Source organism: Notechis scutatus, chromosome 1 (assembly GCF_049901735.1).
Source record: "Notechis scutatus isolate UNSWTSFEM ecotype Mainland chromosome 1, rNotScu1.2, whole genome shotgun sequence".
NCBI lineage: Eukaryota > Metazoa > Chordata > Lepidosauria > Squamata > Elapidae > Notechis > Notechis scutatus.
The window spans coordinates 16,666,845-16,683,824 of record NC_142009.1 but is presented as its reverse complement, the minus strand read 5'-3'; the positions used below and the strand labels follow the sequence as shown (position 1 = coordinate 16,683,824).

The window sequence follows — 16,980 nt, the reverse complement described above, 5'->3', positions numbered from 1 at the left end:
TAATAGCGTAGAATAGGATGGAATACTTCATTGGGCATAATAAATGACAATACATTATGACTTCCTGGATTCTTAGGAAGAACAAAATGAGAATGAAGGCCAACATCAGGTAAAGAACTGGCAGCTGTGATTTTGTGTTGCTGTGTATGATAATAATAAGTTGAAAGAATCAAGATGCCCTATGGAAATGACATCAAAAGTCTGGATGAAGATAATAACTACAAATAGTAGTTAAGCCCTTAAGTTGACAACATCAAGCACTCTGAAGTCAGAAGAACAGAGTTGGAAGGGACCTTGGAGGTCTTCTAGTCCAACCCTCTGCTCAAGCAGGAAACCCCATACTATTCCAGACAAATGGTTGTCCAATCTCTTCTTAAAAACCTCCAGTGTTAGAGCACTCACGACTTCTGAAGGCAATCCATTTCATTGATTAATTATCAAATTTCTCCTTAGTTCTAGGTTGCTTCTCTCCTTGATTAGTTTCCATCTGTTGCTTCTTGCCTTGCCTTCAGGTGCTTTGAAGAATAGGTTGACCCCATCTTCCTTCTGGTAATCCCTTAGATATTGGAACACTGCTATCATATCACCCATCATCTTTCTTTTCATTAAATTAGATATACCCAATTCCTGCAACCATTATCTATATGCTTTAGTCTTCAGTTCTCTAATTGTCTTTGTTGCTGTTCTCTTGAGTCAAGAAGGTTGGAAGTGAATAAATCATGACAGTCCAAACTAAATAGAGGAAATACCATCAAGACATTTAACACCTTGGCAATTCTAGTCATTAGATACACAGTTGGAATTGTGAATTGTACTCAACTAAAAGCCCTGGATAGGAAGACTAGAAAAATAATGACAATGAGTCATGCCCTTCATCCTTGCAGCCACGTTGACAAATTCTACATAACAAGGAAAATAGATGGGTATGAAATGTTGCAAGTACACCAGAGAGTTGAAGATGGAAAAAGGGCATTGGAAGGATATCTGAAGGACAGTGAAGAAGACACATTGAAGCTAGTGTACCATGAAGTACACTAGAGACCAATTGCCCTACCAAAAAGGGTATGTGTGTGGAGGCTAAAACATTAAGAACGGTTGTAGGAATTGGGTATGTCTAGTCTAATGAAAAGAAGGACTAGGGGAGACATGATAGAAGTCTTCCAATATCTCAGGGACTACCACAAGGAAGAGGGGGTCAACCTATTCTCCAAAGCACCTGAGGGCAGGACAAGAAGCAATGGATGGAAACTAACCAAGGAGAGAAGCAACTTTGAATGAAGGAGAAATTTCTTGACAGTTTGATCAATTAACCAGTGGAACAGCTTGCCTTCAGAAGTTGTGGGTGCTCCATCACTGGGGATTTTTAAGAAGAGACAAGACAGCCATTTGTCTGAAATGGTATAGGAGCTCCTGCTTGAGCAGGGGGTTGGCCTAGAAGACCTCCAAGGCCCCTTCCAACTCTGTTATTCTGTTATAGAAAAGAGGCATGGCAAGGTAAGGTATTGCATAGCCAGTACATAAAAACAACCATCATCAAAGCAGATAACAAAATCAATCAATAGTCAGTTGCAAAAAGCAACACTATCAAGCATCCCCATCTCAGGTCTTTGGGAAGGACTTGATATATGGATAAAAAAAAATGCCAAATCCATCTGGCTAACTGTGCAATGAGTGACGCACAAAGAGAAACAGTTAGAAAAAAAATATTGTGATTTGCAAGTTGAAGTTGAGCGACTATGGAGGAAGGAATCAATGCTTGCACCAATAGTAATAGAAGCCCTTGGAGTAACACCCAAAGGGCTGCCTAGATACATTGAAAATTTGAACTTATTAGACCTGAATATCCCGACTGCAAAAAAAACCCACCCTACTTGGAACTGCCTATAGGTCTAGGGGTAGTCCTCAACTTACAACAGTTCATTGAGTGACCATTCAAAGTAACAACGACACTGGAAAAAAAGGAGTTACAACCTTGGTAGCATCCCCATGATCATGTGATCAAAATTCAGATGCTTAGCAATTGGTTCATACTTATGACGATTGCTGTGTCCTAAGGTTATGCGACCACCTTTTGCAAGCTTTTGACAGGCAAAGTCAATAGGGAAGCTTGATTCACTTAACAACTGGGTTTCTAATTTATCAACTGCAGTGATTCACTCAACAACAACAACAATAATTTATTATTATTATTATTATTATTATTATTATTATTATTATTATTATTATTATTATTATTATTATTATTATTATTATTTAATCTTTCGTGAGATTCACAGCCTTGGGGCTGGTTGGTAGCTCAACAGCTCGAGCCCTAGCCAAGGACCTAGGAACTGTTCAGGTAGCACTGGAGGATATAAGCTGTTCCAAGTAGGGTGGGTTTTTGTAGAATCAGGATATTCAAGTCTGATAAATTCAGGATTTCCAAATAGTGAGACAGGTATTTAGGTATTGCTCCAAGGGCTCCAATTACAATTGGGATAACACATGATTTCTTTTTCCAAAGTTGGTCAACTTCAAATTGTAAGTCCCAATACTTTGTGATTTGTGCATCACCAGGTATTGCAATGTCAATGAACCAAATAGTTATTATTATTATTATTATTATTATTATTATTATTATTATTATTATTATTATTATTATTATTATTATTATTATTATTATTATTATTATTATTTATTATTGTTGTTATTTGTTATTTGTTATTTGTTATTATTGTACACAAAAGTGACAGTATACACAGCAGATGAGATAACCATGCTGGGTTTCGTATAACAAATTAGTTATTTCCAGTTGGTCCATTTTGTTCTTGGAGAATTTCGTCTCAAAGTCTCTGATCCTCCCAGCATTTTTGTTGTAACATTTCTCAGTCTCCCACAGGTCTTTCCAAAACTGAGTAGTTGCCATTTTCTCAGGTTTTTCAATTTTCGTATCCCCTGTCTGATTCAGACTCTGATAGAACCGTCTTTGGTCTGATTGGAACAATTGATTTTCTGTGTACTGGATGACTCTGGCTTCGTCTCTTTCAATTTTTCTTGCTGTTGCTGTTATCTGCTGCTTCACAATTTCCAATGCTTCGTCAATTTTTCTTGTGCTGAGCCCATATTTTTTTATCAGATGTTTCTTGATCTTGCTGTTCTTCAGCTTTTTCTCTTGCAAATGCTTCAAGTTGCTTGCATCTGCTCACAGGCTCTTGATTTTCAACTCCAACCTGATTTTCCACTGCGGTTTTCCAGTCGATTTTCTAGGGGGCTGCGGCTGTTGAATCCCCAGTTCTTCTGTTACAATGACTGCTGTACTGTAGGCAAGCTGATATGTTTGTTCAATTGATGTTATCTGGACTGCTGCAAGTGCATAGTTTGCATCTATCATCAATGGCACCAAATATTATTATTATTATTATTATTATTATTATTATTATTATTATTATTATTATTATTATTATTATTATTATTATTATTATTATTATTATTATTGTTGTTGTTGTTGTTGTTGTTGTTGTTATTTCTCCTATCCCTACCTCCTGACAACCCTATGGACATTTCCGTTTTTGTTGTAGATGCTTCCCATCTTTCCTTCATTCTGAAATCTGCCTCTTTTGGCACTTTTGAAAAGCTCCTTAGCAATTTAATAGAAACCAGGGAGGTTCCAGACCACTGAAGAGAGACTGATAACTCCAATACAATGAAAGATAGTGCGGTCTCACACACCTTTTTGCCATTCAGTGACTGACATCAATACAAGGACCTTCACTCGTGCGTTAGAATTTTACAACTACAACTCTCCTTGCCTTCCCCACCTGCTCAATAATCTAATGATTATTTCTTTTCCATTCAATGAAGAAAGTTGTAAAAAGCAGCATATTACTTTTGCTCAGAACTGCTATGCAGCTCTTGACTAAATTCCTGAGAATATCACATGGCTCTAACTTGGATTTGGCAGGCAGTTCGGAATTATTTCCTCCATCCTCTGGATCAACACATGTCTTTTTCCTCTCTCAGATGGAAATTGATTTTGAATGGAGTTTGGCTTTGTATTGTGGGTTTGGGTTTGTTTGTTTTTTGATGTGGGTTTTTTTTTGTTAGGCACTTTGAGTCATGCTTACAGTATGTACAAGTAGTCCTCAACTTACAACAGTTCGTTTAGTGACTGTTGATGTGGTCAGTCAGTCTTGTGATGGTGAGGTCATGTCAGGTGAGATTCCCATGATGAGTCTTGTGATAGTTTAGCAGTTGTGTTGGCTTATTTGCACATCTCTCTCTCTCTCTCTCTCTCTCTCTCTCTCTCTCCCTCCCTCCCTCCCTCCCTCCCTCCCTCCCTCCCCCTCTCTGTGTCAGGGGGAAGAAAGGAAGGTGGATGGCAGGCAGGCAGGCAGGCAGGCAGGCAGGCAGGCAGGCAGGCAGGCAGGAAGGAAGGAAGGAAGGAAGGAAGGAAGGAAGGAAGGTTAAGCATTGCAAGCATGTACATTGCCATGTGGCCCTTGACAACTCAAAGTTGTAAATTGTTCATGTGTGTAAATTTAATATCCCTGCATGGGGTAGGTTTATATTCTCTGCTGGACTCACATTCGGCTCAATAGACATACGACTTTATGGGTCCTTCACTTCCATAATATTAGGTAACAGTATGTCATATCCATCACACTGCAAGGCTCTAATATAGCAAAAGAGAATCTTGTTTCTTTCACTGATTATATGCCATGCATTTGTTCTCCAGCCTTTTAAAATAGCTGCCCAGCAGGAGGGGTTATTTTAAAAACTGTTTTTCCACCTTTGAAAGAGAAAAATCTCACCATGCAGTAACAGAGGCTGCTGGTTGAGAAATGCACATCCAGAGAGAATGCACTTTCTCTTTTTTTGAACACACACAACACCTTCCAATCCATCAAGATGGCACTCAGCTTACCAGCCTTTATGAAACATTCCCACAACTGAAGAACAACTGTGGTGTTAGGAAGGTGCATGGGGAAATGGAAATTCTCACAATCAACTCCCCTCTTAGCTACACAGCTCACCAAGTAGCGTTGGAGTAATCCTCTGTTGGAAGAAATATCCATCCGGTACAGTTCCAATCTGGGAGAAAGGCACTGGAGACAAAATGGAGGCTGGGGGCTGATTGGAAAGAGGGTCCATTTATTGATGAAGCAGAACCACCAAGCACATGGTTCTCTGGTGCAGCTGACCAGTTGTGAGTGAGGGGGTTGTATACCTTCTCTTGGGCTTTGCACTTGAGCTTCTAGGTCCTATGCAAGCACATGTATTCTATTGGCTGTTGTAGGGGTTATGTAGGGGTCATAGCTGGCTCTATAGGTTGTCTGAGCTAAGTTTGGTTGATGTTTCTGAAGGTGATGCAATAATTAATGGTTTTGCTCTGTGTTGGCTCTTGGGTGAGGGCTAATCTGCCTTTGTTTAGACTTTGCTGCAGGGAGTGGATTACCAAATCTGCATTTCTAAAAGCTGCCCCAGCTCAGTATCTGCTTGGGGGCAGGAAGCTGGCTCTGAGTTTCTGTCTCCCTTAAGATTTTTTATTTTATTTCTCTTTTAGGGGAAATATTTTATCCTGCTTTTTAAAATATACCTCAAAACATTTCATTCTTTTAGAAGGGGATGTGTGGCTTCCCACACCCCTATTGTGTGTGGATCTAAGACCAAACTAAGCTTCAGACAAATTGCTTGCTTTTTCGACAAGTCCCACTGCCAACATTACTAGTTGTCCCTCCAGAGTATCATCTGTTGTTAAGCAAGTGCATTGCTTTATTGTTGGGTTAGTTGTGCCTGTTTTATTCTCTAAGTTAATATTGGCTTCTAAAATCCATATTTGTGTGTGCGCATCTGTACATGAGCATTCAGAAACACTCCTCAACTTTCAAACAGTCACCTAACGATGGTTTGAAGTTACAATGTACTTTGAAAAAGCTACCGATACAACCCATCCTTGAAGTCACAGCTGTCACAAACTCATCCTCCATAGCCATGTGATTGCATTTGTGGTGCTCGGCCATTGGCGTGCATTTTTGATTAGTTGGTCTATACCAGTGGTGGCTAACCTTTTTGGGCTTTTGTGCCAAAAATTGTGTGTACACTTGCGTTGCGTGCTCAGGTGCCAGCACCCAGAATTCAATGTGCACGCCCCATGCACATGCGCATGCAATCCCCCCACCCCCTTTACCTTCTTTGTGCGAATGTTACAACTAAAGGTTGTAAGTCGAGGACTTAACAGTATAGACCTGAACAGTATAGACAGCTGATTTTTTGGCCGGTTTGAGGACTTTTTCGGCCTCCCAGGCTTAAGAAAGCTTCTGCATCCTAAAAATAGGCCCATTTTGTCACTTCCTGTATTTCCGGAAATACCGGAAGTGATGAAACGGGCCCATTTTTCAGGCTGCAGAGACTTTCCTCTAGCTTGGGAGGCTGAAAAAGGCCTCAAACAGGCCAAAAATCAGCTAGGAGGTGCGCGCATGCACAGTGAGTTAAGTTTGCCTGTGGCTCGCGTGCTAGCAGAAATGGCTCTGTTCACCATCACAGGTCTATACTGTTAAGTCCTCGACTTACAACCTTTAGTTGTAACTTTGTTTAGTGACCGAAGTTACAACGGCACTGGAAAAAAAATAACTTATGGCCATTTTTCACACTTACCACTATTGCATTATCCCCACGGTTACGTGATCAAAATTCGGATGCTTGGCAACTGACTCATATTTATGACGGTTTCAGTGTCCTGGGGGCATGTGATCTCCTTTTGCAACTTTCTGACAAGCAAACTCAATGCGGAAGCTGGATTCACCTTGTTAGTTGTTATTACCTTAGCAACTGTACTAAATCAGTTAAGAACTGTGACAGGAAAGATCATAAAATGGGGCAAAGCTCCCTTAGCAATTGTCTCACTTAGAAACAGAAGTTTTGAGCTCAATTGTGGTTGTAAGTCAAGGATTACTTCTACTGCTGGGTCCGATCTGCGTCAGTCACCGGGACCAGAGGTTTTGTCTTCTGAGATTTCGGACTCATGCTGTAGCCCATGTTCAGGGAATGTCCCCCTAGCAGGCTATGCACTGTTCTCTGTGTGGTATTTATAGTGCCTGTTGTAAGTGGCTTTTTAGACGTTGATTGGCGTGTGTTGATGGCTAGCTTTTAAGTCATTAGCTGTTGTTTGTTTGTGCTGCCCAGCCCTCTAAGTACTTGATAGGCTGATGGTAAATCAGCCCACCTGTTGACTGACGAGGATCCTGTTTCCCAGGCTTCAATCACATCCCTGGCTGTTTTTGTGCCTGCTCATCCAACAATCTTAGTAGCTGCAAAATTGAATGTGTGTCCTTGTTCAGAGAAGTGGGAGGCTACTAATGAGTTTGGGTCTCCTCGTCTGACTGCTTGCTTGTGTTTTTGTAATCTGGTGGTTTAACTTCCTCCCTGTCTAACCTACATAATCACAGGAGCAATCCATGCAGGGGAATCAGTAGATTACATTGAAAGTATCTCCCAGCTCCAAGCGATCTTTGCGCCAAGCCACGATGGCGCAGTGGTTAGAGTGCAGTGCTGCAGGCTACTTCTGCTGACTGCCGTCTGCCAGCAATTTTGCAGTTCAAATCCCACCAGGCTCAAGGTTGACTCTTCCTTCCATCCTTCTGAGGTGGGTAAAATGAGGACCCAGATAGTTAGGGGCCATAGGCTGACTCTGTAAAACTGCTTAGAGAGGACTGTGGGATTCAATTTTTTTACTATCGATTATGTCGGCGTGACTTGGTGGGCGTGGCAAGGGAAGGATACTGTAAAATCTCCAGTCAGAGGTGGTATTTGCCAGTTCTTCGAACTACTCAAAATTTCTGTTACCGGTTTCCAGAACTGGTCAGAATCTGCTGAATACCACCTCTGACTGAAAAGCACTGTAAAGAGATATATATGTCTAAGTGCTATTGCTATTTATACTGCATAATTTGTCCTCGTATGGTAGCCTCTTACTTGTAGCTGGCTAGGAAAATTGCTAGGACTGTTGGGAAATTAGAAGAGATGGGATGCAATCTGCAGGACAATGTACTATAACAGCTGTGAAGAAAAAGTGAAACACATCTTCTCCAACCCCACAAAATTCCATTTTTTCTCCAAACTGTGTTGATCCCGCTATTGTTTTTATGATAATGTCAGTAGTATATCAGTGGTAATAATAGAAATATCAATGGTATCATGAAAACTTGGTGACCAGCTCACATTTACCATGGCTGCACCATCTTGTGGTCATTGATTGCAATTTGTTACTTTCTAAGCTGGTGTCATGCCCTTGTTAGAGTCGGACTCTGAGGGAGAGGAGAAACAGCTGACAGGGAGTGGAGGTGTGGCTCCGGAGGTTGTGGAGGAGGCTGGAGAAGGGCAGAGGCCGGCTGGGCAGTCAGAGGAAGAACCAGGCCCATCCCCTCTGCATCCGAGGACATGCAGGGAGGAACAGAGAAGGAAACAACTTGACTTATGAGAGAGGAAGCGGCCATGATCCCCCTCATTGGTTGCAGGTGGGGAGAATAGTATATAAGAGAGACGGTTACAACACAACATTGCCAGAAGCAACGCATGTTTTATTTTGGACTGAAATTATCTTGGTTGGCGTCCTTCCAACAGACTGTGCCTTGTTATCTCCTTGAACTTGGTAATTACTTATTCTGCTCCATTGTGGAAATTTCTTCATTGTAGTTTGTTTGGCTTTTTTATTTCACCTCTATCTGCTCATTAAGTTCGGACTGTATTGCTTTCTTTTGAAGACTATTTTTGAGTAAGTTTTATCTCCAATTGAGAATTATTGAACAGTGGGGCCAAGTTGGAGTCATTAAAGGACATTTATTTACATTTTGTATTTTGTTATGTTTGTATTACACTCTGGGTCATCACAGCTGGCTTCCAACGAGCAAATCAACTGATAAACCAGATTTATTTAACAACCACGTGATTCACTTCATGACTGCAGTAAAATGATCATAAAATTAGGTCTAGTCACCTGATGAATCGGCTAATGACTGCATTGCTTAGTGACCAAACCTCTGGTCACAATTGTCATAAGTCGAGGACAAGCTTCACAACTAATATGTTGTTGGGAACTACATTGGTTGCCAATTTGCTTCGGGTGCAATTCAAGGTGCTGGTTGTCACCTTTAAAGCCCTTCATGGCTTGGGACCAGGTTATCTGAGGGACCATCTCTTGTCGGTCACATCTGCCTGACCCACCAGAGTGGGGAGGCAGGGAATGTTGCGGGTCTCATCCCTGAGGGAAATATACCTGGTGGGACCCAGAAGAAGGGCCTTCTCCATGGTGGCTCCCTCTCTCCGGAACAGGATGGAGCCCATCCAATGGCTCATGTGATCTGCTGTCGTCGGGGCCTGGGGTGGGAGTTGCAGGGTGATTTTCCACGTTTCCTGAATTTAATCACCAAAATGACCATGTCCAAATAAAACAGAGAATGCAATGAATCGAAAATACGATATCATCAAAACTAACCAGCACCGTTCATCTGATGGGTTCCTTGGTTCTGAAGGAAGGCAAAGTGAATTAAGGTAACCTTTTCACAGGACATGTGAGGATGAAGAAAAAAACAACAACACCCAGAATGACGTTTCAGCTGTTGTAAAAATGCCCGAGGGGAACCAAAATGATTTATGCTTCTCACGGCGTGAAATATGTCTTATTTGCTTGTCTTAGGATACTTGAACGAAAATCTCTTGTGGAAAGTGCGTAACAGTCAAGAGAGGCTCCGATCTGCCCAGATGACAATACCATTTAGTGACAATCAGGCACAAAGGGAGACCATTAACAAGGAAGCAAATATATTTGACACCAAGATCAAAACATATTGATGGCTTCTGGTGTCTCTGATTATTCTGCTGCTTTGGGCCCTGGCTTCCTCCCCCACTTCCTCCCTCACACACATACACACACACACACACACACACACACAGAGAGAGAGAGAGAGACACACACACAAAGCTTCCTCAGACAACATCTCTGATTAACAGTAAGCGGTACTGTCATTTTGACATCCTTGGATAAACTGATACTGAATAATCTGTTAAACATGTCAAGCTGAAATAAGCAGTGGGCTTCTTATTACATTGTTTTGGCAGCAATTAGACGAGTGACACGATCAGTGGAGATATAGGTATCTATATATGGTATCCAGAAGGGATCTGGGTTTCGTTGGTGCAGGGTGGAGAGAAACCTGGACGTTGGCCAGTTATGGGATGGAGCCTGGGGAAAGAAAGAAAAAGGAAGGAAGGAAGGAGAGGAGGAGGAGGAGGAGGAGGAGGAGGAGGAGGAGGAGGAGGAGGAGGAGGAGAAGGAGAGAGGAGAAGAAGAGAAGAAGAGAAGAAGAAGAAGAAGAAGAAGAAGAGAAGAAGAAGAAGAAGAAGAAGAAGAAGAAGAAGAAGAAGAAGAAGAAGAAGAAGAAGAAGAAGAAGAAGAAGAAGAAGAAGAAGAAGAAGAAAGGAAGGATATGAACCACCACTGAGTGACAATGTCCAGAACAGATGTGTGCATCTCTGGTGAAATTAGCTGCAATCTTCTTTGTATGAATAGCAACTGTGATGGATGCACATTCGCCTAATGGGAAATGTACTTTAGTTGCATTACATCTTAAAAGCTTGCCTAATTGTGTTTTTGTAGATACACATCTTCATTCAGAGCACTTCTTAAAATAACAATTGGCTTTCAAATAAAAGAAGAGGAGGAAAAGGAAAAAGAACAGATGTTAGACGTTACTGGAGAGGGAATGTTACTGGAGAGGGAACGGTAAAAAGAGACAGCGGAAGGGCACTGGTTAGAGGTGTCTGAAGGAGAGTGTTGCTAAGTGAGTATGGCAGCCACAACCATGCAATCCAAACCACATTTTTAATATATATGTTGCCTGGTTGTGTCGGCATCACTTAGCAACATAAATTTTGGGGTTCAATTGTGGTCGTAAGTTGAGGACTACCTGCACTTTTCTGTTTAAACTGGGGGTAGTTGGATCAGAATTTTCTCAAGAATTTTCACATTAAAAACAAATGTTGGAGAAGGAGGGTGAGACAAATTAATCCCTCTTGCAGGAAAACATTACAGCTGATGTAAACATAGAGCTTGAGAAGAAGAACTTAAAGATATTTCTGGCATCCTAGTTAAATGTTTGCTAGATAAGTACTAAGAATAGAAAAATGATGTCATGAGTAAAGTGAGGGATACAGAAGAGGTAGTTTGGTGTAGTGCTGAAGGTGCCAGGCTAGAAACTGGGAAACTCTGAGTTCTAGTCTTGACTTAGGTATAAAGTCATCTCCTTCTCCCTCTCTCCCTCCCAATATTTTTCTTCCTTCCTTCTTTCTTTCCTTCCTTCCCCAGGAAGGAAGCAATGACAAACCACTTTTGACAAACCTTACCAAGAAAACTGCAGGGGCTTGTACACACAAAGAACAAAGCAGTCTACACAGTCGTGCACACACAAAGAATAAGGTGCTAGACTAGCACTGGAAAGACCTCGATGCAAATCTTCTCTTTGCCCTGGAATCTTACTTCATGGTTGTGAGTTGTTCACTCCCTCTCAGCCCAATTAACCTGGCAGGATTGTTGTTAATGAAAACTGGACCTCTGTATATCACCTGGAGTTCATGAAGGAAATTTATATTTTTAGTAAACTAGCAAACAAATATACAGTGTATCTGATTTTTAAAAACTTGTGTCATTAAATACTTTTACAAGGTTGAGTGATGTTTAGTTTTCCTTTTCTCCAACCTTACACAACTTACGTCTTTTTTTTTTTTTTAGGTTTTGTTCTCCCCAGAGTTGAAACAAAAATTCATACCTATTTTATTCTATACTTCCCTCTCCTGCATGTTTCTTTTTTACAAGCCAATTCCTGCTACCTTGTTCTTTTGGTTTGTTATTTTTGAGCCCAGGCATTTGAGCACGATTTCCGTTTGCATTTGTGCATATCTCTATTTTGTAATATTAAGGGCATGTTGTAAAAGTTGGAATCTGGGGAATTGGAAATGGTAGCTCTTTTTTCAGTTTGTGTAGGAAGTAAAAATGCAAATTGAAGGCATTTCATCCTGAAATGTACTTTCAACCTGTACAGCAATCATCTGTTTGCTCTGATTTCGCTGCGGTTATTTCCTATCCATCCTTTCATCCGTACATTTCTGGACAATTTCCTTTTCAACTATCTCTGTTCTAGAGCTGTGCAAGGCCTCAGAGGGGTGCTTTGACTACACACAACTTCCAATGAATTTGCACATGAAAGCCAAGACTTCTTTCAAAACTCGGGCGCCTTGAATTATAGGAAGATGCCAAGTGATTCCCAGCCTTTCAAGAGATGGTTTGCAGACTCAAGGGCTTTTATCCAGGGCCTGAGGTTGGAACAAGATGTAGACAGTGTTGTGACTTCACTTTCAACATCAGCAGAATGTGGGGTCATCTTCGTAGACTTTCTGACTATCAGAGCACTTTTGCTTGGCAAAAATAACATTGCTTAGAGCCTTGTTCCCTTTCGAAGCTGGCAGCTTCTTTAATCAGGCCAGACAAAAGCCTTAAGTTGCCTCTTTCTCCTGTGCTAATTGAATGATGCACTTCTCTGCTGGTCCTGCCAACACTGCAGTCAGCTCAGGGCAGCTCTTAGCACTCGGGATAAAAGTTCAGAGCTTACCAGCAGAGTACAGGTAGTCTTCAACTTACAGCAGTTGCTTTAGTGGCCGTTCCAAGTTACAATGGCACTGAAACACATGACCATTTTTCATGCTTACGACATTTAGTGTTGTCTGGGTTATTTTGTTCGCTTAACAATATAAATTGTATTCCTAATCTTTACCCCTTTTTTCCAGCCATTGATAAAATAAATCCCATGTATGGATTTTGGAGAAAAATTTATAAATGTTATCAAGACAATATACTGTGATGACCCGAGGCGTGGCACAAAAGTAACACAACCAGAGAACAGGTCTAACTCTCCTTTATTGCTCCAATTGTGCCCCCAAATGTCCCCACATTCACTACAAGTCCTGGAGCAAAGTTCTCACACACACCTTCAGCAGCCTCTGTCTGCGAGTAGTCCAAGAAGCCAGGTTAGCCAAACAGCAACCAGGGCCAGCAGTCCAAGAAGCCAGGTTAGCCAAACAGTAACCAGGGCTGGCAGTCCAAGAAGCCAGGTTAGCCAAACAGCAACCAGGGCCAGCAGTCCAAGAAGCCAGGTTAGCCAAACAGCAACCAGGGCTGGCAGTCCAAGAAGCCAGGTTAGCCAAACAGCAACCAGGGCCAGCAGTCCAACAAGCCAGGTTAGCCAAACAGCAACCAGGGCTGGCAGTCCAGTAAGCCAGGTTAGCCAAACAGCAACCAGGGCCGGCAGTCCAAGAAGCCAGGTTAGCCAAATAGTAACCAGAGCAAAAAGTTCAGTGAAGCAGGAAAACCACAAGACAGAGTACAGCAATCTCCAGGCATTGAAAAGTGCACACAAGTCTCCCAGATTCAACACTTGTTCCCGACAAATGCCCCTCCCACCGGCACCTCCTTACATCTCAGTCCCCAGGTGTGCCTTGTGAAAGAGGGCAGGTCACTTTCCTCCCTCAAGCTGGCTCAGTCTGTGTTGATCTTTCCTTCTCTCTTCTCTCCTTGTTCTAGGATCAGGAGGGGGTAGTCCTTGCTCTTCTCCTGAGCTCTCCCTGTCTGCAGGCCTTACTAATTCATAAAAGCCTTGCCTGGACTGACTCTGCCCTTCCCCAGTTTCCTCCAAAGCCAACAGAGCCACCCTCTCAATCTCTCTAGGCTCTTGTTCCAACTCATCTTCCCCCTCAGATTCAAACTCCAGCGGGAACATGACAATATACCATAAACAAACAACAAAAGTCATTGTAAATAGGGACTGTACAGAGAATTTTAATATAAATAAAGGCACAAGACAAGGATGTTCATTATTGCTTTTATTATTTATATTAACCTTGGAAGTCTTGAACAGGAAGGTCATCCAAACGTTTTTTACCATCCCAGAACCCAGTTACAATTGGAACATATATCCTATTGCTGTGTAAACATTTATAAAGTCTGTAAATGTTTGTTGTTAATATTCTTGGCATAACTGTGAATTATTTAGGTGACTGCACTAAATTGAAATAACAGATGCCACTGACATGTTGTTTGTGATCTCTTGTGTTATACTTTTCTCAGGCGTCTTCTGTTGTTTTCATTTGGGTAAGGAATTTGGGTTAAAAATAATGGTTAAGATCTGTTCCCAACTGCTATGACTAAATGGATTTGCATAAATCCAGGGTGCGCCTGTTGGCTTAATTTCATATACCCTGTGGCTTAATTGCATGAAACTTGCAAAAATGGCAGTGAAAGATGGGAAGTGCAGAGAGATAACAGGCACATGAGACAAGTATACAATCCCACAATCCACTCTCTTTGGGGGCAGTTTCCAGTTAATATAGGCTGGGTTTTCCCATAGCCCTTCATATGAGAAAAAAGCATAAATTTTTACTGCTGTCTTCACTTCTGTAGAGTACGGATGAGTTTGTGGGGTGAAAAGTTGGAGGTCTCCTACCTCTTATCCTAGAGCAGGGGTGTCAAACACGATTTCATTGTGGGCCACATCAGGGTTGTGTTTGACCTCGGGGTGCCAGGTGAGTAGGCCTGGCTGGGGTGGGCATGGCCAGCTCGAAGTCACTCGTGTTGGGGGCACCTGTGGTGGCCAAGGAACTAAGGCAGGACTTCCCTGAGACCCCTCCTTCATTCTCATTATAATCTTCCTTCCTTCCTTCCCTCCCCCCTCCTTTCTTCCCTCCCTCCTTCCTCTCCTTCCCTCCCTCCTTCCCTCCTTCCTTCCCTCCCTCCCTCCTTCCTTCCCCCCTCCTTTCCCCTCCTCCTCCCTTTCTTCCCTCCCTCCCTCCCTCCCTTCCCTCCCCCTCCCTTCTTCCCTCCTCCTTCCTCCCTCCTTCCCTCCTTCCTTCCCCCTCCTCCCTTCCTTCCTTCCTTCCCTCCCCTCCCCCCTTCCTTCCTTCCTTCCTTCCCTCCCCTCCTTCCTTCCTCCCCCTCCCATTCCCCTCCTTCCTTCCTTCCCTCCTCCCCCTCCCTCCCTCCCTCCCTCCCTCCTTCCTTCCTTCCTTCCTTCCCCCTTCCTTCCTTCCTTCCTTCCTTCCTTCCTTCCTTCCTCCTCCTCCTTCCTTCCTTCCTTCCTTCCTTCCTTCCTTCCTTCCTTCCTTCCTTCTCCTTCCCTCTTCATTCTCCTTTCTTCTACCTTCCCCTCTTTCCTTATTTTTCCTTACTTGCTCTCTTCCCATCTTTCCTTCTTTTTCTTTCCCTTTCCCTTTCTCCTTTCCTATCCCTTCTTGGATGTTCAAATGCAAAAGGGAAAGCATTTCTCCTTTTGTTTTGTTTTGTTTTTAGTTTGTTTTGCTAGCCCTCTACCAGCAAAAACGGAGCCGGTGTGTCTATGTGTGTATGGGTTGCACGGTTCCCCCAGGCCCCATTTTTGGCTACGACAGCCTCCTGCAGCCCTTCCATCCTCCAAGCTCCATTTTTGCTGGCAGAGGCACCACAGGCCAGTCCTTCACTGTTTTCAGAGCAGCCCCGTAGGCCAGATCTAAGCACTGTGCAGGCCAAATGCAGCCTACAGGCCTTGAGTTTGACACCCACTCCCAGAGCCTTTTAAACTCACACTTCCTTGCTTCTATCTAATGAAATAGTGTAGTGATTTGATAGCCATCACCCAGTTTCGCAGCATGTGTGCGCCTCATCTCTTTAAAAGCAAACCAGCAATGTAGATAGTAAGGCTTCTTCGTGGCCCATCACTTCAATGTTTCATTCATTTACAAACCAAGCTTTATTTTTATACAGTCACCAACCTCTAAAAATAAAGCACTTTCTCTCTAAATACGGACCTTGTTTGCTTTCCCTATGGGATGTTTACAATGGTGTGAATGTGTGTGTGGGAGAGCCGAGTTGAACTGTTGTGTTGTTGCTTTCCTCATGGGGCGGAAGGGGGCCGAGGATCAGCGGGAGAAATTAGCAAGCTGTGCAGAGTTGTGAGTTTTTAAACAGCAGCTTCAGAAAACTGAGAAAAAAACAGCCACGGAGACCACCTGTCGCCGCTGTCTAGGTTTCCTCTGCTCAACCCGCCCCCCCAAATCTATTCATATCGTTCATTTGTATTTTTTTGTGTGATAATCTATGCGCAAGGAACACCATGTCTTGAGATTTGAATGACATGTCCAGTCTGGAAGTGCCTGTCGAGATTCTCAGTCATCCAGAGGTCATAGTTGTCTCAAGGGTGCTGTTGGGAGAAATATCCATCTGGTTTAGTACCAAGCTGGGAGAAAGACACTGGAAGCATGGAGGCTGATTGGAAAGATGGTTTAATGATGAACCACGTGGGTTTGAGGTCCTAGGCAGCTGACCACATGGAGTTGAGAGTGAGGGGTATTTATACCTTCTCTTGGGCTTTGCACTTGAGCTTCCTGTTCCTGTGCAAGAACATGTATTCTGTTGGCTGTTGTCAGACTCCCATGGGGCCATGTACAAATCCTAGGAGTTTGTCTGAGCTAAGCTTGCTTGAAGTTTGGCTGATGCAATGAAGGGACTTGTTGGGCAATTCCTATTGTGGCTTAATGGCTTTTTCCTGTGTTGGATCTTTGGTGAGGGTAATTTGCTTATGAATAGAGCTATTTTTATCTCTTAAGTGCTGACATCTGCCGAGGGCTATTAAGAAAGGTGGGGGCTGCTTTCTGTCTCCAAGGGCATATTTCTCCCTTCAGGGAAATATCATATTCTGCCTTTTTAATTTTTAAAAATATTTCATTCTTCTAGGAGAGGGGTGGGTGCAAACCTTCTACAGTGCTTTTTTCTTCAAAAGGCAACTAAACTTTGTTTTTTCCTTGAGGAAGAAGAAGAAAATGTTTCACTTCAGTTCAATATGTACTGATAGTTAGGATGGAAGGACAGATACTGACAGTTAAGTCTGGCTGATGGGGGGAATGGAAGGATAGGTTCTGATAGGATAA

The 16,980-nt window shown here is 42.6% G+C and overlaps 1 protein-coding gene across 7 annotated transcripts in view; it reads left to right on the top strand.

The window, feature by feature from the left end:
* Positions 1 to 16,980, top strand: part of AUTS2 (activator of transcription and developmental regulator AUTS2) — a 1,004,882-nt gene that overhangs the window by 145,692 nt on the left and 842,210 nt on the right. The window lies entirely within an intron of this gene.